Source organism: Anneissia japonica, unplaced genomic scaffold, assembly GCF_011630105.1.
Source record: "Anneissia japonica isolate Jap-2015-1 unplaced genomic scaffold, ASM1163010v1 scaffold673_len1821605_cov196, whole genome shotgun sequence".
NCBI lineage: Eukaryota > Metazoa > Echinodermata > Crinoidea > Comatulida > Comatulidae > Anneissia > Anneissia japonica.
Window position 1 is genome coordinate 822,981 of NW_022717449.1, and position 23,614 is coordinate 846,594.

The following is a 23,614-nucleotide window of genomic DNA, read 5'->3' on the forward strand; positions in this document are numbered from 1 at the left end:
TATATATCTTTTGCTTTATCCTTTTCCAAGCTTCAGCTGCACATGACCCTACCTATTTTTCCTCTTGATAAAAAATTTATCATCTTTCTTAAACCTAACACAGCTGGCTAAAATTTGAAATACTGTGTAGGCGATGTATGTGATAAGTAATTTATGTGAGAAAGTTCCGCTACATGAAGTTTAAGAAAATAAAACTAATTTATTTGATGAGGTTCCTCTGGTCTTGTCCATCTGGATTTGTTGAATCTAACCTTTCAAAAAACAGATCATCTGAAAATAAATCTACAGATTATGTTGCAGCAATATCCTAGTAACAGCCACTCTGTAGCATAGCAACCATTTTATATGCCTATACATACAACCTCAATCGAACCCCATCTATCATCCTTCACACGAGCCCCATTTATCATCCATCAACAATTGCGGCATATTTGGCAATCCTTCATTCATTTTTATATTATAAACAATAAAGTGGGATCAGTAATTGCAGATGTATCATACTGTTTGAGTGTGTAATTGTATGTGGGCATGTGTGTGCGTGTGGACTTGTTTTTTTTCGTGCATACCGTTGCATGGTTCTTCTATTATTATATTACTGAACGATATTTCCAAAAATGGCTATTTCTTGCAAAGCTGACTGAATCTCATAAATGTCACCTACATATAAACAGAATAAAACATAAAAAAAAAACCAGAATAAACCACATGTTCGTAATAAATATAAAACCTATTTTTAACACTTAATTTGACAACAGTTATTAATTTTGTTTTCTTAAAAAGTAACAGATACAATATATAAATCAAGAAACAAACTGTGTTGCCTACATCCTAAAGAATACAATGTCAGTGACAGATTGGGGGGTGGGGGGAGCTGAGTCCAGGGCTCCCTAAATTTTCCAAAATTACAAATAAATAAAGGAAAATTTAGGTCTGAGAGTGCCATTTCCGGAAATCTAGAGGTGCCATAATCATAAATTTTCTTACCTCAGCTCCAACCATGGTGGGGCTGAGGTGGTCTACATTCTCTGTCTTTTAAAGTCCCTCCCTGGGATCTCTATTTCGAATTTCTGGATCTGCCACTGGATATAGCAATGTTTAACAGGGGCGGATCTGGGTTCAAATTTAGGAATTTAGTCAGAAAATGTTTCCAAAAAAAAAACCCCAAAAAGAAAAGAAGTCGAAAATCTTGAATCCTAGATGGCAGAAAATGAACTTTCCCGACTTCTGAAGTGTCTTTTAATGACTTTTAAATTTTTCAAAATTAAGATATTATCCCCTTTAGAAAATGGTCAGGTAAATTTTCTCATTCTCATTAAAGTAAATATGCCACTTATGTGTGTACCGGATTACATAGAGGAAAAAAAAATAGTTGCATACATATTCCTTTTTCCATGAATCGTTGAACCCCAAAAAGAAAGTGGGGAGGTGGCGGTGTCCTAGATGGCGGGAAATAAGGTTTCCTGACTTCTGAGGTGCTTCTTAATGACTTATAAGAACTTAAAAATTCAAGGTTTTTCCCCTCTTGGAAATGGTCAGGTAATCTTTCTCATTCTTATTACAGTAAATATGCCTATGTGTGTATACATAAAAAGAAAATGAGTAGTTGCATACGTACTCTTTTTTTCATGAATGTATGAACCCCAAATAGACCGTGGGGGACAGGAAAATTTTGAATCCTAGATGGCGGGATGAGCTTTCCCAATTTCTGAGGTGTCTTTTAATGACTTTTAAGTCATTAAACGTTTAGGTTTTCCCTCTCTTGAAAACCATTGAACCTTCTAATTTTCCCATTGTAACAAAACAAATTTCAGCTCATGGGTCCTGGAAAATTAGGTCTAGAATATAGTTTTTCCCAAATGGGGGGGGGGGGCAGGACTCCCCTGACTCCCTGCAGATCTGCCAATGATTAAAACAGTCCAGTAATGGTATTCAAATGCTTGATTTTTAATCAAGTGTGAGGAAAAATACATACAGTATTTCTTTTTGGCAAATTTCATGGTGCAAGAGTGATAAAAAAAATGTTTTCTAACTTTTTCTTTTTTAATGACAATAGGCCAAAAATAAAATTTCATTTGCTCAAAATAATGATTATCAGCAGGTTTGCAAAACAAGGTGTAAATAAAGTCTCGTCCTATCTCTATGAATACAGAGTAAACGTCCTATCTCTATGAATACAGAGTAAACTTTGATATTTAATTTATCTTAACGTGGCAGTTGTAGTGTCAGTTGTGACTGTAGTGTTAAAGATAACCTATCTTCATCTAATATTTGCTTTATTAATTTATAATAAAATCTGACAAATAATCACCTTGTGGTTCTACAACAAAAAGGACCTTTCATTATTGAGCATTTTTCCAGTTCAACCCCCGGGAACTTACTTAAGTTCCAACCAAACAAAGGTGGGGGAGGGGGGTGGGGGAGGTACCAGCAGCCACTTTAAAACATGAGACACTTGTGCTACCTATTTTACTGAAAGTTATAATGGACTTAAGAACTACCATTTACACAAAATCGCACTGTACTCTAAAAAGATGACATAAAAAAAGCCACTCATGCCAGAGAAAGTCCAATATTTCTACTGGTGAACAGTTTTCCGTCTGTTTGTGGTCTCTGCTGTGGTTATATACCACAGGTAGGCTTAGAATAGGGCTTAGCACTAAGTCGGACTAGGGACTTTTGCTACCAATTTCTCCTCAGTTATTTCCCACACTTGTGCTACCAATTCCTCGCAAATATACCCCATCAATGCTGCAACTCCTCCATATTTCCCACACTTGTGCTACCAAGTCCTCGTATAGAAACATTTAAGAGTGAGCCCCACAGGGTTCAACTACATTACTTTTACAAACGCTTTTGACTGACATTGACTTGATTCACGGCAATTCAACAACTCTGGCATTGGCATTCTACCACCACGCACTACTGCATGTTTGACTGATTTCAATCACTTTCAATCACATTTCAGTCGCTAACCAAAGCCATGCCTCTCAATTGCCATAAATATCATGCGCTGTGCACTGTCTCTTCAGATGCACCAAGTCCTACATATGTTATCTTACATTAATTTGTACTGATTATGTAGTGTTCATGAGACACACACAAGACACAATTATCTGTATCTACAGTATTCAAATTTTCGTTATGTGCACCTTAGTCCAACATTGTCAAAATGACAGTTTAAAGTCCAATTCCTGGCAAAACTTCCTTTTTAAAGAAAAATCTGATTTTTATATATGTTAGAAAGATTTATATATACTGTATAATACGAAATTGCTAGGTTAACTGAATTTAGACATTCCTAAACATGAAAAAAGGGCAAAATAAGACTCAAATTAGATTTTTTGTGTTCCACATAAAAAATAAACGCAGAAAAATTTTTTATGTTTGGAATTTGTGATAGGTCTATCGAAATATAGTAGGTGCCAGAAACAATAGCCTAGCAACGCTGCTATGCTAGCGTAGCCTTACCTCGATTTAGGTTCTGTTATCAGACATGAAAATGGCCGACATGATATTTTCCGGTGCCGGTAAAATTTTATTGGAATTATTTCTTCAAAAATGATTCTGACCGAGATTTAGAAAATTAAACAAACTTATCTCAGCCCAACTGCATGCTTTTTCATGGTTTATAGTAATTAGAGTAAAAATTCTGTACGTAAATGTAATGTTCGCATGTGGAGATTAGCATCCGACAGCGTGTGTTGAATTGCCTTGATTTGACTGACAGTGGAACCTATGGAGCTCACTTAGCAGTGAGCCCCCAGGTAGTAGAACTGCAACTTGGTGGATATGGTGCCAACCTTCTAATCCCGAGAGGTATAGGTAGAAGTAGGAGATAATTTGCAGTGTCATGGTGCTGAATTGCTTATGGGCCTGGTTCGTGACTACAAAGCAGAAGCAAAGAGGTGCTTTTAGCAAAGATACTAGAAACGCAAGATAGAGCACTTGCATAGCAAAAATGAGGCGGAAATTGGTCTAGACGTACACGGCGTCCTTCTCTTTTTATAATGCAAGTTTTCTATACTTGGTGTGGACGTATAGGGCGCCCTTCTGTTGCTAGGTATATCCAGACGCACATGGCGCCCTTCTTTTTCCACTAATGGAGGAAAACTTTATCACTAATCAGTGTCCGGTCATACGATTCTGCGCTTTTGTGTCTGTCATTTTACTATTTTGATTTATTTATGCCTACTTGTTTGTATTTAATGGATAATGGCAACGATTTCAACCTCTGCAAAAGGAGGTTATGTATTCAGTTATGTAACGGTGGCAGAAGCTTTTTTAAACCCAGCCTTACGCGGCGCCCCATTGTTTGTATTTCCACCATGCATTTCGGTGGAACAGTTTTTTTCTGTGGAGAACTCTATCTTGTGTTTCTAGTATTTTTGCTTTTGGTGCTTCATGTTCATTCATTCCACAAATCCTTCACATATCAGAATGTTTTCATCCACATACAAAAATTACTACTACAGTAATAGCTTTGATCCCCAAGCACCATACTGCCAGCTTCGCAATACATTAATATACACAGCTATATATATATATATAGATGGTGCATTGTTTATGTGATACTATTTTGCATTTTGCATAGCACACTCATTTTGGGTTTGTGCACTCTTGTATTCATAATCAGTGTACCACGTCACACAAGACTGACCCAAACTATGTTTGAGTTAGTGGTGTGTTTCATTCTTAAAATCCTGAGCTGCACTGATGAGATCTAACAAGATCGAAACGGTACTGTCTGCAGATTGGAATATATATATATATATATATATATTTATCTATGTTCGGTAAGAGATGTACTGTATTTACTTGTCAGTGGATATTAATGTAAATTAACCTTTATCCCATGCGTCGTTTATCACCGGAACAAAAAAAAAATGAGCCGTCATTCCTCATTTACTGGCGTGAAAAGTATTTAACTTTATTTAATCACTTGGATTTCCTCTCTCTACAAATTACAGCATTCTCTTCCTTGTTGCTAAGTACCAGGATGTAAATAAATTAATTAAAGTGACTTTTGTATCAGCACACATCATAGGTATGATACTCAACTACATCCGGTTGTCTTGCCGACGACTATGATGGTTATCTAACAGCGTGCCGCTCGGGGCGAAGAATCATTTTCTATTTCCAGAAATTCTGGCAAATCACTGACTATGCCTACTTGCACCAAGATAGAAGTAAGAAAAAACATTTCATGTGTAAGATCATTGTTGTCAATGATCAATTACTGTAAAACCTCGAATTGGAGCCCTAGTTTCTTTTTTTTGCAAACTTTAGATGGGCTTCATTTAAAGATGAGCTTCTTTTCGAGGCTACTTTTGCAAAGTAAAGAGGGGGCAGTGGCGGGTTCAGGGGGTTGTGGCGGGTTCAGGGGGTTAGGACGAACTTCCCTCTGGGAAGAAGCGTAAACATTTTTTTTCTGAAATAGGCCTACTTACTGTAATAAGAATGAGATAAAATTACCTGACCGCTCTCAAGAGAGGGGAAACCTTTAATTTTGAAGAACTTAGAAGTTATTAAGACACCTCAGAAGTCAGGAAAGCTCATTTCCGGCCATCTAAGAATCAAGATTTTTACGGGGGAGGACCCCCCAGACCCCGTTTCTTTTAGGGTTTTTTTTTGGAAACATTTTGAATCCCCTCCTTCAAATCCTGGATCTGTCCCTGGGGGGCACTTTTCAAAATGAGTGCTGTAAATTTTGTGAATTTGTAACATCAATCTGTATCATGGAGTGTATTTAGCTGACATTAAATCACCTAAACTAATGTATAACCCACGGTTATTTTCAATTTATTTTATTTTATTTTTTTAATTCATGTTATAGTGTACATACTGTATTATCTCGAAACGAAGCCTATGCTATCTAGCCCATGGGCTTCTTTTTGAGGCTAAGTTTGCAAACTAAAGAGGGGGCTTCAATTCGACATGGACTTCATCTCAAGATTAAGCCCACTGGGCTTGAATTCAAGGTTTTACGGTATTGCATGATAGAATGTTAGGGCCATTGTTGCATAATGCTGACACTTTCAAACTTTGTGTGAATCTCCCTTATCTAGTATGTTGACTATAAAAACTTTTTTTCTACCAAGTAAATGAAGCAGAATCAGTTGCATTTACCGTACATTGATATTGCTTTTCATTTTTTTGTGTATTACTATTAGGCCTATCTAAATGCAAAACTTTTTTAATTACCATTATTTCCGTCAGACTACGTCATAACGCTATCACTATATTTGCCACTTAACAACAGGCAAGTAAATAATTCTTCCAAGTTCCACCTTCGTGTGTGGTATGTTATCATCTTATTGACATAACTAGTTGAATATACTGTACACATATTTTTAAAAACAATATTAGTTTAGCTTTCATCCAATGGCAAAAAACCCCCAGTTTATGTAGTTGGAGTAGAGTTGAGTAGCTTAGTTAGTAGCTTATGCTTGGCTTCTAAACCCAGGATCCTTGTTTCTATTTCTGTTACAGCAGGACTTTTTCTCACAACCAAAAACAACTCCTCTCCTCTTCCTAGGCCTCAATAAGAGGCTTGGTTTATCATCATTCCATCCTGTAAATGGCGAGTGTACTGTACTTGTTGGATGTGAAGAAATAACATTTTTCAACATTTTACCAGGGCTTCCTTTACCTAGGGGCATTAAAAATGACGTTTCACAAATATATTACACTAATTACAAACACTGCCTTTCTGGACGCTATTGAAGCAAGCACACTAACCTGCGAGTGGGCACTAGCATAACAATACATTTTTGCAATAAAAAGATTTATTAAATTCAATCTTTGTCAAACACAGTAAAATACACAGATTGATATTCTGGTTGTTTGTTCACAGATAAAATAAAAATATTCTTATTGATACAATCACACACTAAAACACACAACACATACATCACATCATATAATGTTATTATATAAAGGTAAATGTTAAAATTTTAAAAGCTAAAATGGTAAAAATTTTGCTAAAATAGAGGTCTCAAGCTAGATGGCATAAAAGCAATGTTTATTAATATCCAAACGATATACAGTACTGAACAGGCATCAGTTTATTGGTAAACTTTAGTACTTATTGTGTTATGTTAAATTGGCTAATTTATTTATTGCTGTTGTCATTATTTGTTAAAAAATTTCATCTCTAATGCCAATTTAGGTCCATACATTATGATATTGTGTTTTTATTTCAGAAATTACAAAAAGCCAATCATAAGATTGCAACATTTTAATTTGGCCAATCAGAAAATTGCAACTTTCAAAGAGTTTATTTAGGTGATTGCAAAATTCAATATCAGCCAATAAGGAGATCCACAATATTCAAGATAAGCCAATCAGAAAGATTGCAACGTATCAGGATTGCCAATCAAAAATATAAATAGTTTGTACTGTATGAACTTGCCTGAACTGTATGTTACTTAATGTTAATCCATTTTGTAACAATGAGAGAGAGAACTCAGAATTACTGTGGCTGTACAAATCTATCGTAATCATATTCAGCAGCCTAATCAAATTAATTATTTTCCTTAATTTCATTAACAAGCTTTGTGTTTACCCTTACGTATAGGAAACAAACTTGTTTTTCTGTCTCAGCCTCAATTAATAATCAGTTTCAATCTCATTCAATATACTTTCACCATTTCATAGAATGAAAGTACATTATCTTGAACTTTAATCAAAAGTGCTTACTAGAAAAACCTCAAAAATAAAAAAAAAAACACCTCCAAATTTAAAACTAATTATAAAGAATCACATATAACATCCAATGATGATGAAATTATGTTTCATGAGAGATGAACAATAATATAGTTTATGATTTGCTAGGGGCATAGTTGCCGCCGGAATACTGCAACATCCCCAATCAATATCCCCATCAAATTATTCTAATCCCAGCCTCCTGGCTAACCCATACCAAAGTAAGCATCACTCCTACTTCAGAACCCAATAGCATGTGCATTCCATTGCATGTGCCTTTCATATCCCTTCCCATATCCACCTCTCCTACACCCAAAAAATTACACAGAAATGTAATAGGGCTTTTCTTCTTAAATAAATTTGAGGGTTAATATTTTTATTCTCTCCTACATACAAATCCAGCTGCTGCTCGTAGAAACACCAGGTTCAATATACTGAAAAGACAACAGAAATGGTTTTAATCAGAAATACGAGGGACTTGTTTACGAAGATTACCAATTGTAGTTGTTTACAGTTACACACTGTGTTTTCATGTTTTCATCCACTATACCACCTGCCATTCAATACCCAATTAAATACACTATGACACATCACCCCCTCATCTCATACGATATTGTTGATTTTGGCAAATGAACTGAAGCCGAGCGCTACAATTGATCTAACTCCTACTGACAAATCAATGCAGAAGGATCTCTCTGTAACCGGAAATTTTTGTGGAAAATTTATCAGGCAGTAACCTGCAGACTTTGGGCAATGTACAAGATTGCTCACAGCGTTGCCAAAGTGGAAAATAACTTGAACGCTAATTATCAGTTGTGCTAAGTAAATATTATTGTACATGAGATTCTTGCATGATTTCAACTGAAAACAACATTAGAACATTATGAGAAAATGGTCTTGCAATGTTAAAAAAAAAAAAGGTTACTAATGGAATTAGTAATTAGTTGGGAAATTGACAGCTAGTATGTTTCAACATGTACTCAACTAATGTAAATTTACTTTCACTGTACATTTATTAAAAGATTTTAGGAGTAGAGAAAAATATGTTACTAAGAAATTGTTTTTCTCACTTGTTATATTCTAGCTAAATCACATTTCACCAACATGAGAATATTGTAAAAAAATAGCTCAAATATAGGTTGTAATGTTATAGCCTGTTTACTGGAATGAGTAATAGTTGGAAAATTACAATGGCTGCATAGCATGTGTCAATATTTACTCAAATTATGTAAACTTACATTCAGTTGTATTTATGTTCAAAGGGTATAAAGAACAGTGCTTTTCTCACTTGCATTCAAGAGAAGCGGAAAGGCCTGGGCACCCCTAAATTTTTAAAAATAAAAAAATTAATGTGGGAAGCGGAAAATTACATTTAATTTTCTAAGTACAACAAAAATGCTATTTCCAGCCATCTAAAAGTACCATCAACATAAAATGTTGCACCTCAGCCCCAACCATGATCTTGACCCTTGTCTGCAAAATTAAATTTCAAATTTCTGGAGCCATGACTGTTATATTGTTCTATCTCAATGTTCATTAAATTATCATTAATTATTTTATAGTAATACTTACACTATAGATGTTTGGCAGTAGTGGGGGGTAGTTTTAGTAAAACATAGTTAATTACTGTTAGTATTAATTATTATCTAAATGATTACATATTAACAGAGTTGTTATTATCACTGTATGTGGCATTGCAAATAAACATTAAATTGTATCCTATTGAATCTCAGTTTATTATTAAATATTAAATGAAGATATGTTTGCTAATTTCCAATTAAAATCTAATACAGTTATAATAATGCTATGTCACTGGAGCAATAACTAGGCAGGACAAGTGCATTATTTGTATTTTCACTTTCAAAATGGCGTCACCACGCTTGAGAAAAAAAGTATCAATATGCAAGAATTGCTGACGCATTGTGTATACTAAAAAAATTTCATCATCCATAATATTTCAAATGATATGCCAATTATAATATTAACTTATACTTCATTTGAAATATGAATTTACATTAAGGTTTATTCATATTCAAAGGAAGGAACAGAGTTTTTCTCACTTTCAAGGCATAATAAGAATGCCATTGTCAGCCACCTAAAAGTGCCATAGACATACAATTTTGTATCTCAGTTCAGTCATTCTGTGGCTGAGATGCTCTGGATCCTCTATCTGCAAAATTAACTTTCTGAGTCCCTCCTATTTCAAATTTTTGGATCCGTAAATGACTCGTTAAATTATTCTACTAAATTCTCATTAAATTATCATTAAATATTTTATAGTAATACCTACACTCTCTGGCAGTGATGGGGATAATTTTAGTCAAACATTGTTAATTACTGTTAGTAGTAAATATTGTCTGAAGGATTTCATACTAAAGGGGTCGTTCACAATTATCAAAATTTTCACAAGTGTGCAAGCATTACGCTAAGGGTAGACACATTTGTATACTTTTAATGCATGATTCAAAATACTATCCAATATTTAAAATAATAGATTTTTACGACCAATTATGATGAAACCATGGCTACAATAAAAGTTTCTAAATAACCCAAGTACAGTATTTCAGTTGACTTCACAAAAAAATGGAGAATGGTTTTGCAAAATCAACATTTTTTATGTACACATTCAGAGGGGAGGGAGGGGGTACCGAAAAGAGTACTGTTTGTACACTTGCGAAAAATGTTGATAATTGTGAACGACCTGTAAACAGAGTGCTTTTTAGTTTCTTACATTTACTAAAGTTGTTGTTATCACTGTAAAAATAAATGTGGCCATGCGCAAATAAACATTAAACTGTATCCTATTGGATTTCAGTCTTTTATTAAATTAAATGAAGACATTTTTGCTCATTTGCAACTAAAATCTAATTATAGTTATAATAATGTCATTGGAGCAATAACTAGGCATGACAAGTGCATGATTTGTATTTTCACTTTGAAAATGGCATCACCACACTCATGAAAAAGCACCAATATGCAAGAATTGCTGACGCATTGTGTATAAAAATTTCATCATCCATTATATTTCAAATGATATATCAATTATAATAATTTGTATTTCATTTGAAATATAATGAAATACAAATTGTGATTGGTATCTCATTTGAAACACAATGGATGAAATGAAATACCAGCTACAATAATTTGGAAATCATACATTTGTATTTCAGAGAAGCCATTCTGGAGGTAAATTAAAACATGAATAAAAATGAATTTTTAGAACTAAATGCATTTACTAGTATGCTTATAATGTATTTCTGCAACTAGTTGAGCTAAGAAAGCAAAAGCAAATGCTAGCAATTGACTAATAATTTTAATTACCAGGGATGCAGCCAAAGCAGTTCTTTCAGTTTTCATATCAACCACTCTTGAATGAACCATTGCTGCATCAGCTTTCGGCATCAGATCCAACCTTACCCATGTCAAAAGCTATATCCAGACTACCAAATTTTCTTTGACAAAAAACTGTTGTATGTCCATATATAGCCATGATATGCCCATATATGGTCATGATGTGATGTCATCATGACCATACTAAGGCATGTTGCATGTTTTTGTCAAATAAAATTTGATAGTCTGGAAAGCGGCTTACACAGACAACTAAATGATGTCACAAATTACTGAAGACAACCATCCTGCTTTACAAAAGCTCTGTAGCTACCTGTAAACACAATATAATATAAAACAATCAGTATTCGTATTTCCGTGAAGAAAGCCAAATCTATAAAAAATTACATTTAATTCCTGTTTTCCATTAAAAGTTATCCTCTAATCAAAGTTTTACGAGATTCAAATACATTTATGTAATATTATCTATATCGGAGAAAACTTCAATTATTCTATCATCATTAATGAGATCATCCGAGAACAATACTTCAGTCATAAAAATCAAAATCCAGGACTGCATTCTAAATATAGAGCATAGTCGAAATTAGAAACATAATACAATAACTTAAGATTTAATTACATTCATATGTTAATGGATGGTCTGATTATGCTAGGCTGGCATATGGATATATTGAAAAGGCTTAATTACCATCCGTATTGACCGCCCACGCAAACTTCTCTCAAATAATAAATCGCTGCATTCACTAAAATAACAACCAGTAAAATGTTCTTAGGCTAGAATATGAAGCATTACACAACCATGAAAGGAATACGTAATATGGTACTTGCATTAGAATAGTGGGAGTGGAGTTGAAGCTGAGTCAGATGCTTGCACTTCAATCTCAGGGGGCTAGGTTCAAATCCTTTCAAAAACCAGTGCCAATTGCTATAGACAGTCTTAACGCTCAGTTGGTTAAATTGTGACATAGATACTGGTCAATAAATGTTAGACCATTGCTATACAGCGGTCTAATCAGTTAACTGGCTGTATTTTTCAGCCTGCTGGAAGGAGGTAGAACAGTGTTTTGCTACTGAATAATTTATCCAATATTAAATATGAAAAATATGAAGATATAATAAAATAAAAATGCAAAAGAAAAAAAATATAGCTAATAAAAAAAATAAACATGGGGTATAAGTGTCTTGCAATATAGTTATCCATCAGGCAGTGTGAAATAGTTTCTCATTCTACTTTTCAACTGAAAGCTTAATAAAGCTTGGTTCATATTACACCCAAATATGGGCATCACATTTATTTGTCCCATAAAAAATTATAGCGTGGAAAGAGCTCAAATAATTCAAATATGATTTTTTTTAAATATTTTACCTTAAGACTGAACAGTAGGCCTGTAAGTAAGAATACTTTATTTTAATATGAAAAATGATAATATTTACTATTGCCACCTTTTTGAAAAGAAATGATAACATATTCATAAAATACTGACATGAAGTAAGGTATTTATGATATATGATGGTGTGTGGCCAAAAAGCATGTAAACAGAATCATGAAAAAAAATGATGCCATATGTATCGTTCTCCAACCAAAATTCATTAAAAGAAATGATCCACTTAAGGGATGATAAATTCAAGAGACAACATCATTTAAGATGGCCTTTAATCTCATTGCTACTCGTCAGGTAGATTAATAACTTCCTCTTCTATGATTGGTTGCCAGCCGAATGCATTAGACAGAATCAACTACAGTACAGCATCCAAGGTTCAGCAAGGTGGTTGAACTAAATTTTCGATTTATTCAAGGGCGCGTCACTATTAGCGGCTTACGGTAGCAGCACCGTGGGAGTAATTGCCCACCGAAGTAATTTCCTTTTCCACTCTCAAAATCATCCAAGAAAGTGGCAACAGTATGAAAAGAAAATCACTGACCAGTACCATCAGACAGAAATCTAAATTAATGGCCTTTTAGACTACACGTTTCTTAAGTACAGATTTCTGTTTCAGTGCAAAGATGTGTGAGTTGCTGAATGGGTTGGTGGGTGTACAAAAAAATATTTTTGAAACATTTTATCATTAACTTTTATTGAAAATGACACAAATCAATCAATATCATTTCCATGGTTCAGTGCATACTACCAATTTAGACAACTAAGGTATGCTGCCCTCTATATAGTTACAGTAAATAAGTCTTGGGCCTATCCTAACTGTCAGACATGATCACTTCTTTCAGAGCATAGGTAGGACTACCACAGTTCCTCGGGTATTAGCCCACCACAGGATATGATCTCACCTACATTTTTTTTTACGACCAATGTTACGTACCACCTATTCCTTGGGCTCAGGGTATAATTTGAATGAGTGGATTTGCAGACTTTTAAAAATATTCTAAAAAACTGTAAAATATATATAATAAAAGGGGATTCTCAAGTATAAGCCCACCCTAAAAAAAACAGCACAATTTTGTGACCTGAGGAACAATGGTATGATAATTTTTATTTAAAAATTTGAGGGAAAAAAGAAATTATATTCAAATTTTAAGTCTTAGAGTGTCATTTCCACCCATCTAGGTGCCATAAACGTAAATTTTCTTACCTCAGCCCCAACTATGGTGGGCTGAGGTGGTATAGACCCTACATCTGTCAAAGTCTATCCTTGGGCCCCTCTATTTGAAATTACTAGATCCGTCACCAGGAGTGGTAGCAAAGGGGCTGTGATAGGACCCCCAGGGTTTCTACATATTAGTGATCTATCAAGTTCCATTTATACTAATTACACCAGCACATGCTTGGCTTCAAACAACTCAATATTGTTGTACTTATTCACATGAAATTCAGCCCCGGGCCATAACATAATTATGCAGGTTATGTCATGTTGTGTAAATTCCCATGAGATAATGTGTAAAGCATATATGCTATGGCTTTTTGATTAAACTTCATTAAAACACCAATAAAAATGTACCGTAATATAACACAAATAATTCAAATAAACCCCATTCAGTTTATACCTCTCTATATTATATTTTTGAAAAAAATAATGTAATGTATAAACAAACATCAGCATTGCGTCACTTGAATTCTGTAGGGCGAGTGACTTTGTAATAATAAAAGCTGCTTATCAACCCTGACATAGATTGCGCCACCACTAATCAATTACAGAAACGTTTCAACACTCAGACACTGATAATAAAAAATAGGTGCAGTGTTGCCTAACACTTAACCTTCAGAACTTAACCTTCTTTACGTATGAAATTATCTTGTTGAAGGTCTATAAAATGCTTATGATCAACAATGTAACAATGGGAACAAAAAATTGTTTCCTTTTGGAAATATCAACAGCTATAGTACAGAATCCAAACATCATTATGCAATAAAGGGAAAAAGGGTAGAAAGAAGAAAAGCAGCTGGAATAATTAGTAGAAGGGAAGAAGATTAAGAAGGGAAGATTTATTAATCCATGAAAATTTAATTTGGACTGGACGAATAGCAAATAAAATTTTTAAATACATAGAAAAGAGTAGGGGATTGTCTCCTGGTTTACTGCACCGGAATTTACTACCATGAGGGAAAATAAATCTTGGGACTTTTGTGGGTTATCCTTGGTATGGTGCGTATCACACCTAAGAAATCCACTCCAGGAAGATGAAGTAGGTTCACTGGCAATGAAACCTTTATTTTTCATCAAGAAACAGACTGAAAAAATGAGAAACAGATTGCAAAAAAATGTAGAATCAACAGTAAGGCCTACAACCAGACTGTTTTTACTCCCAGTTCCACAGGAACTGATCCAGACAACTAATCCATAAACTAAGAATAGAAAATAAAATTATTCTAAATTTTACGATACGATAGAATTTTATTGTCACAACGGTATAAATACAGCTACTGTATGAGATATTTTGACAATATATAGGGGTTTTCCCCCATCTTTACACGCTGGATACAAAATAAACATTATTGTAAAGCACAAATGATTGATATACAAGTTTCGGTTTCGATTGGATATTATCAAAATCGTAAATGAGTCGGAATAATGAAAAGTTCTAAAATTATTAAAACAAAATATTAGACATAGAAGAGCAGAGAGGCCTAGGCCCAATATCCCCCAACAAAATAATTACTAAACGAGTAATTTTGTCGCTCCACATACATGTTTGTTTACGCTCTTCTAGGCCTAGGACATGAGCAAATACGAGCCAGTTTCGCAATGGTTTAACATGAAGGTCACATTTCACCTGCTTTTTGTGTTGCTGCTAAATAAATGAACAGCCAAAATTGGTTATTTGCTGTTCAAACATGTTATTCAGTGCGTGTTTTTAATAATTTTTTTCAAACTTGTCCCATTTCTACTGCGAGAAAAAAAAAAAACGATTTTTTGAAAAGGCAATTTTTAATGGATTTCTTCTTCCCAGTAGAAACAGGCACTAAAAGGCCTTTCTTTGGCAGTTTCAGGGGCACATTCAGCCTGGTAAGAAAGATAAGCTTTACTGAAATTATTTACAAAAAATAGGTGGGGGGAGGTTCCGTAGGCCCCCTCCCCTCTAAATCCGCCACTGCATCCTTAAGTTCCATTTACTCTAGACAAGATAACAACAAGAAAAAAATGGGCTTGACGCTATGATGGTGTCGTCGTGTCGTTATCGTTTCTACAGTAGTGTAAATGTTGCTTACTTATCAAAAATTCTTCATGAGAGACCTGTAATAGAGCTATCATTTGAAATCCACAATTAATGCTCTGTTGTGAGAAGAATCAAGCTCCCTCTGGAACTGGGCGAAGAGAATGAACATGGATCAATAATAATCATAGCTGCATGGTATTAACTAGCAAGCCACATTGCCACTCCCAGGCATCAAATTATATTGTTCTAAGTTCTTTCCACTCCCCAGCCGCCACTTCTATTGTTCGGAGGTCTTTCCACTCTCAGTTCCCAATCTGTAGGCCTATTGTCTGGAGGTGTTTTGACTCCCATGTCTCCTTTTCTATTGTTGAGATGTCTTTCTTAGTCTTCATTAAAAACCACTTTAATTATTAACACAGGCATTAACACTACTACCTAATTAGATAACATGCTAATAATTTTGCCCTCTGTAAGTATAGTTTGCAGTGGCAGTGCTACAGAGGAGGGGAAAGTTTCTTTTCCCACCACCAAGTTCTCCCCCCCCCCCCAAACAGAAGAAAAACCACAATTCATCAGGGAGAGAAAGTGTACTTTCTACATATAAGTACACTATCTATATATAAAATCGATTAAATAAGCTTCTATAACTGCTAAATTATCATATTTGTTCGGGGCACAGCCCCCTGGACCATTTCGGAACATTTTAATCGGCGCTCGACCATGTCCAGTTTGCTATTGTCGAGGACCTTGGCCCTCCCCCCCCCAAAAAAATTTTCTCCTCATTTCCCCCTCCCCCACAAATTTCAGACGCTGGAGCAGCCACTGATCGTCGGAACAATGATGCATTCAAAACATGAAAATTGTATTAAAAAGAAAAAAACACAAGGATAAAAATATAAGAATAGAAAATTGTATAACTGTAATTTTCATACTATTCTTGCTACTGTGCACTACACTATAAATAATGGCAAAACTTAAGAAAGGGGATTTCCCCAACATGACTTCATGCTCCTGAGGATAGAGACAATAGCTGAAATTCAGGAAACTTGCAACCAAAGTACAAACATGTGGTTTTGTAAGTTGTGGTGAAGTGCTCCTCATCCAATCTTGTCAGGTCAAATGCCAATCATTCTGTGTGCCCACCTTTGGGCACACATCAATTACAGGATGAAAATATAAAATATACAGTAAAAAACTTACACAATAGTAAAAAGCCAAAATTATTTTTAAAAAAAACAAAAATAAAAACAAAAAAAAACAATAAAGATTATTTAAGACTCAAATGTAATAGACTTAAACTTTGAAAAACTACAATGAAAAATATTAAATTCAATATTATCACAAACACAATTATTATAAAGTGAAGACAATCTACAAAATATACCATTTTAAAATTTTACAAACATTAACACATGAAAATTGTACATTTAAAATAGGTTTAGAACGAAGTCTACGAACAGGGACATTAAGAGAGAAATTAGAAACAATATTACAGGTAAATATAGAATAAAACACTTATATAAAAAAGTAAATCATTAATTGTGGCAAAGACAAGCCAAACCAGTCACTTGTCGCAAAAACCGATTTTGAGTTATTAATACAGTGTTAGGGAGTAAAATAATAGCTATAAAATGGTAAAAAAATCATTCAAATCGGACATTTCCTTATGAAGTTACAAGCGTTTAACCACACAGCTGTTTAAAGAACAATATGTGAGAAATCAGCCTTCAAAGTTTATGATTTCAGGCATTTCTCATGCAGAAACTATCTTTAAATCCTTAAAAAGTGTTGTGTTTTAACATTGAAAATGGGGAAAATAACAGCATAGGATTGTGTGTAGATATATAAAGTTTAGTTTAGTGCAATAAAATAGATTTTTAAAACTTTGACATTTTAGCATGTTTTGGCCATTTTCTCTGAAACACGATTTGCGACGAGTGACTGGTTTGGCTTCTCTTTGCCACAATTTGTCTTTTAATTTTAGAAGAAATAATAGGAGTTTGGCAAGGCCTACAGGTTTCTGGGCCGAGAAAACGTAAAAACTTGTTGTGGATTCTTATAAATAACTGAACAAAAGTCAAATAAAGGTTGTATAAGGGATTTATAAAGTGAAATGTTTGTGGTTGGGAGGAAATTTGTGAATCTGGAGGAGGTGCATGATGGGTCATGTGTCATCTTAAGATGGCAGAAAGGGTAATCCGGTGGAGGTGCATGATGGGTCATGTGTCATCTTAAATACCTTATTACTTTACAAAAGTCATAAAAAAAATATGTCACACTTTTCCTGAAAACCAAATCCCATGTGGATACTTTATTAGTAAACATAATACAGTAAAGGCAGTATACTGTAGGGCATAGACACACGCTCCCGCTAGGAGCTAGGGATTTTTTGTAATATTGCCAAAAAAGTTTTTTAAAACCAACCACTTGTGCAGCAAAATTTTTATTTTATTCAACTAGAGGAGGACTCAAAAAGCAACCATATTTGGGATTCTGAAAAGAAGATAAAAAAAGAATATTGACGGCCTATTTTCTGATGTTTTCAAAGCATCATAGTTACATTTTTTACTAGATCTAGCAATATAGATTGTCTATATTAAATCAAACTAAAAATGAACTTGTATGGAATTTTGTATGGATATTTATAAATAAATGATTAAAACAGTGCTTGAATACACAGACAGAACCAAAATACCAATACATCATCATTTGAAATTTCGAGTCCTTTGAATTGGTACTTGGTAATAATTATGTGATCTTATACTACTTACACCAAAATACCAAGGCATCATCATTTGAAATTTCCAGGCCTTTCAACTGGTACTTGGTAATAATTACTACTTATACTCGCTAACAATAATTTCTTCTTGGAGTTGAAAGTTTGTTGCAGATAAGAAATGGAAGGAGGAAAGAGAAAAAAATAATTACTATCAGGATAACTAACTATAATATTACAGTAATATGCAAATTTTTTTGTAGACCATAAAACAGAGAAAAGGGAGGTGGACATTGATTATGCCAGTAAGCATGCTAGACTGGTTAGAAAATCAATAAAGTGGCATTCCAACATACATGCAATAATTAAAATCTTATTTTAGAACACAATTTCTAATGTCAAGAAAATGATCATTTATATACAGTATTAAAATTTATATTATATTGTGTTATTTTTTACACTATATGGGGGCCACAGATAACTTTTAGCACAGGTGGGCCAATTGTGGCGTAATGTTATTGTGTCTCACAAAAACTATGTTGCAGCCCAGTCTACCATCGTTCAAATGAAAATTTCTTGTGTGCAGTCCTCAATCAAACATTCACTCCGGCCCTCGATCTGTGTGTTTATGCTAACACAATTTCCCTAGTGACACTCAAGTGCCACTGACTGCATAACCCCTGCCACATGGAATCATTAAGTTTAGACTGGAAGCAGTTTGGTGGAGTGGAAATGGTTTGGTTTCTTCAATCCTTTGCTGTGCATTTCGCTTGTGTCATTCAGCAAGGCACATCAACAACATTGCTTCAGTCTGGCTATGCTAACACACACACCCATCTTACAGCAGATTCCAGTTAAATAACATACGCCCTCACCTTTGCGTTCATACAAGAAAATCCCCGATCCAGATACCGAGATGATGATGATGATGATGGGATCACTGGCTAATAGGAAACTGGAAATGCGTATGTGTTATAGGTTAAAAACGCGCTCAGCTTGCTAACCGATAGTGCTTGATAACTGTTAGCGTATCCAGATCCTGGTAATGGTTAGTGCTAACTGATCAGGTATTTTCATATGGGTGCTAATGGTCAGCTCCCCATCCGGATACTAGGGCTCTAGTGTGAACCTAGTGTAACCTCAACCCAGCTGTATCAATAGGTAGCAGCAAATTGCCCAGAGGAGCATCAAATCTTCTGTTTCACACTACCTGAAACTGGGGATCAGTTCCAGCCCCTATGAGCCTTGTGGCTTAGCAAGGATTTACTGATATTATTAAACTGGGCTGATATGGCATTCCTATCTTGGCTCAAAATACAGTTTAGGCTAGGGCTACTGGCCAAGAATCACCTCCTCCCATGCGAGTCCCTTTATAAGTACTTAATAAGGACAAATATTGACTTTTGAAAAGCAGTAAACAAATTCTCTGTGCTTCAATACTTCTAGGAAGTTACTACCAAAGAAATATATAACTTAACAATTTATGGGGAAAAAACTAGGACTCTATCAAGCCAAGTAAAATTAATTGTTAGTTTCATGTCAGGGATTTGAAATCATTTTTGATGAGGGTATTTACTATTTGCTATTTTTTATAAGGGGTGGTTTATTTTTTGGGGGATGGGGAGAGACAAGGGTACTGTTGTCTCAATCGGGCCCACTTTTGGACATCCCTGGGTCCGCCCCTGATTATTTTATATACTAGTGGTAGGCTGGCAAGTAATAAAAATTGTTTAATTAATATATGTAATGTATTCTGAGATTAATTAATATTTCCACATCTTCTACAGTAATAGGCTCTGACAACCATCTATCATTATTTGTATCTTCCATTGTATTGTTTTTTTTTTAATAGAAAATAGTAAATTTGAAAAACTAGCAAGTAATTTGGTTTGGCCTAAACTTAAACTACAATAATGTATAATGCCATGTTACTGATGAGGCATGTTTTTTTTCGTAACGTACCGGTAACTACTGCAGAATAACCTGAGATTCACTGTAATTGAAACCAGATTAATGGGATGAAAAAGGGACACCAAATTAGCCTTCCCTACTTTTACTACCTAGATTATACATTAAAAGATAGCCAATATAAATGCTTATTCATCAAACATTTTTATACAAATAGATAAAATAGGTGTGCCTCACATGATCACTTTAACTCATCGGATAAAACACATCATGTGATATTCAAACATCATCCATTTTAAAAGTAACTACACATGGTAATAAAATCGAGAATTCTTTCATTTTGTGTTACAAAAGCCAAATACGGAAATTAATTTGCATAAGTAATTTTCTTTTTCGATTTCACAAAAAGAAGGCACTGTGTGGGTAGACTTCATGTTGCCAAGTATAACAATGGTTACTTATAAAATATAATGCTTCATCACGAATGGAATGCAAGTGATTGTATTCTGAAGGTCCCTTTTTTAACAAAGACATAAAGTGTCTTTAATCCACTACTAACAAAAAGACACCTATAAACCTAATGAGACAGCCCCCTCATTTTACTGGAAAATTAAGCAACAAACAATCTAAAAAAACTTCTTGACTGGGAAACAACATGCAGCTATTTAAAGCTTCAAGGAGTAAAAAGCTGCGGTCTTAATTTTTATTAGCTACAGTATCCTGGTGGAGCATTGGTTGGATGGTTTCTAAGTAGAATTACAGCAGGATCTACAAGTTGGGAATTTACATATTTTAAATTGGATTATGTTTAAATTTCCTTATGTATAAACCATCAATTGTGTAAGTGGGGAAAAATTAATTGCACAAAATTACCTAGTGTCTTTAGTTGCCAAGGATACCCCACTTGCCTCCCTGGAAGTTGTCAGATCCCCTGTCGGATAGACCCTATCCCTGAATGTCCAGAGCCACCATTGGTTGAGTTACAGAGGGTGAAACAAAAGATGGGGCACGAGACCCGGGGGGGTTTGCTCTTAAATTTTTCTATACAGGGAGTTGCCGCATTTACGGGGGTATTTTTTAGGACTTTGCTAGCACAAGTGTGGGAAGTTATGGAAGATTTTCAGCATGTATAGGGTATATTTGTGAGGACTTGGTAGCATAAGTTTGGAAAATACCTAGATAAAATTGGTAGTTAAAGTCCCTGCTCCGTACCGTACCAAAGTAGCATAATTTTTCACAAGATTTTAACGAAGATTTTTTGCTAATCTCCGTCCTAAACTTACTGTTGATACATAGCCACTAAACAGTAGGGATCGCGAACAGACAGAACCGTGGTCTTATTCGTCATCGGGAACCAGTGCAAATTTAATTTGGTAGGTTATATGGCCGTAATAGTAGTTCAACCGACACCGGATTTTAGTAAATGGTAGTTCAAGTCCCTAATAATTTTCAGTAAAATAAGTAGCGAAAGTGTCTCTTGTCTTGGAGTGGCTGCTGCACCCATGGCTGAATATTTGACGTTATTTGGTGAATTTTATTAGTTATTTTATAGGCATCAAGCTTTTGTAATATGACTTCATAATTATTGTAATTTCCGAAAAATGCCGAGGTTGAGGTTGCTTCCACGATCACAATGGATTATTTATCATATGATGGGTATTTTGATGGGTATTTTTGATATGGGTATTCCCTGACAAAACCTTCACTTGTCTCCGGATGGATAAAAATAATCTTTTTATGGAAGCCCGGAAATAGTAGTTCAAATGTGCCAAACCCCCACCCCCACCAGGGAGGAAATTACGCATGGAGTGTCCACCTACCCCAGCCCCACCACTGTTACAAACCATTCATTTGAAAATGAAAAAACAATTCTATATAGCGATAATAACAACAGGTTGATTTATAAGGCGCAAATAAACAAGTTCTCTAAGCACCAAGTAATAATGATGATAATAATAATGATAATAATGACATTACATAGCGTTCATTAAATGTTTGTCACTGATGCTGGGAACCGTCATAAAAGTGAGGGGGGCCAAGTCCCCCAGTAGAAAAAGTGGGCGAGGGTCCAATGGGCCCCTAGCCCTGCTTCCGCCACTGTTGCATTATAATACAATTACAATGGACCTTAAATGCTAAACCACGCCATTGAATATTGTTGCTAAGGTCCTGAAAAACGACATGTAAAAACATGCGAACAAGTGCGTTTGTGAGGCAACATATTCCTGGCCCTTTACTGATTGATCAGTTTGATTGAGATGCTGGAAGGGTCTATTACATTACACAGTCAGTAGGCCGGTCACCGCCACCAGCCAACTTCCCCAAGCTGGATGAATAGTTATAAGACATGTCATAGTAATGTAATATATTTCATATTTGCTATTATTTACAATTACAAATTGGCAACCAGACTTACCGTTTAAAAAAAAAAGGACGGTTGAAAAAAAGAAGGAAGGAACTCAGACAAAGAAAAACCAACATTTTGTATTAACATGCCAACAAAATTTACTATTTTTACCACTTTAAAAAGCCTATCCTTGAATTACACATTTGAATGCATCAACAATAGTGGCGTATATAGAAGGCCTGGAATGCCATTCCTAAAAAAATGATTCTCCAAAAGGAAGTATATAAAATCAGAATATATTTGGGAACCTGGTGTCAAGCAGGAACCTTTTAGTTTCAACCTTTTTGAGTACCTTAAATAACAATTATTATTTCATAACAATATAGTAGTTTCAATAATCAGGAATTTGAAAGAAAACAATCTAAAATATAACCACAGGAAAACAAATAAATGTATCAATGGACAAAACTGTCTTCACGGTCACTGACCAAGCACTAGACAATAATGGCTGAAGTCATCACGTAAATATTCCTTTTCTTCTAAGAAAACAAAATATAGGAATAAAGAATAAATAACATGACCATAAGTGTGCCAGAATTTTTTGTTTCGACTGTTCTTTTAGAGAGAGACTCAATTTGGCCGGCTAAACTTATGCTCGATTGTTCTTTAAAGCCGGGCACACACTAAGCCTGACAGTCATCATCCGAGACAATTCTACAGAGAACACAATGCCATGACGCATGCACAATGGATCGTTTTTATTGCAGATCAGCTAAGACTGCCACCGACAATCAGCAGACGATGTCTATCGCTCAGAAGGAGCAGAGCTGCATTCGTTGGATATTCATCATCATCATTTATTTAAGTCAGTTTTCTTCCCTCTTCCAAGGGGTTACTGACTGTCACTCGTTCCATGCAGCTACACCATCTTTCCACTTCTTCCTGTCTTGTGCATCATACTCCTCCAAACCAATTTTTGCAC

At 34.9% G+C, this 23,614-nt stretch overlaps 1 long non-coding RNA gene across 4 annotated transcripts in view; it reads right to left on the minus strand.

Annotated features, from left to right (window-relative positions):
* Window positions 1-6,128: 6,128 nt before the first annotated feature.
* The window catches only part of LOC117110243, a 55,700-nt gene continuing 38,214 nt past the window's right edge, over window positions 6,129-23,614 (minus strand). For 3 of the 4 annotated variants that reach the window (XR_004445653.1, XR_004445652.1, XR_004445651.1), the window contains 2 exons: window positions 11,026-11,365; window positions 6,129-8,138 (listed from right to left, as the gene is read on the minus strand). This is a non-coding gene — a long non-coding RNA (uncharacterized LOC117110243). Of the gene's footprint in view, window positions 8,139-11,025; window positions 11,366-11,740; window positions 11,796-23,614 lie in introns of all 4 variants that reach the window. The other variant, XR_004445654.1, reaches the window with a different exon arrangement.